This window comes from Antrostomus carolinensis, unplaced genomic scaffold (genome assembly GCF_000700745.2).
Source record: "Antrostomus carolinensis isolate BGI_N321 unplaced genomic scaffold, ASM70074v2 scaffold38853, whole genome shotgun sequence".
NCBI lineage: Eukaryota > Metazoa > Chordata > Aves > Caprimulgiformes > Caprimulgidae > Antrostomus > Antrostomus carolinensis.
This window is the reverse complement of record NW_010303788.1, coordinates 10,745-11,005: the sequence shown is the minus strand read 5'-3', so window position 1 is coordinate 11,005 and position 261 is coordinate 10,745.

The window sequence follows — 261 nt, the reverse complement described above, 5'->3', positions numbered from 1 at the left end:
CCCGGGTCAGCGCCGGTTCTCATCGTTAGGACGAGCAGCGCTTGGTCAGGTCACAGTGAACGGCTGCACGGAGCCTGGACGGATGTGCGAGCTCACGTATGGCCTCAGATTTGGTAGATTTTCCACTATTCGGAGTTACTTTCCAGCACCGTGGACTTGCGTGTCTCTACGAGCCGTTAAACTTGTGTGCCCGTGTCTAAAATAATCTCCCCATCCGTGTCTTTGTGCACATCTGCCCGCTGACATGGCTCTCACGAGGCT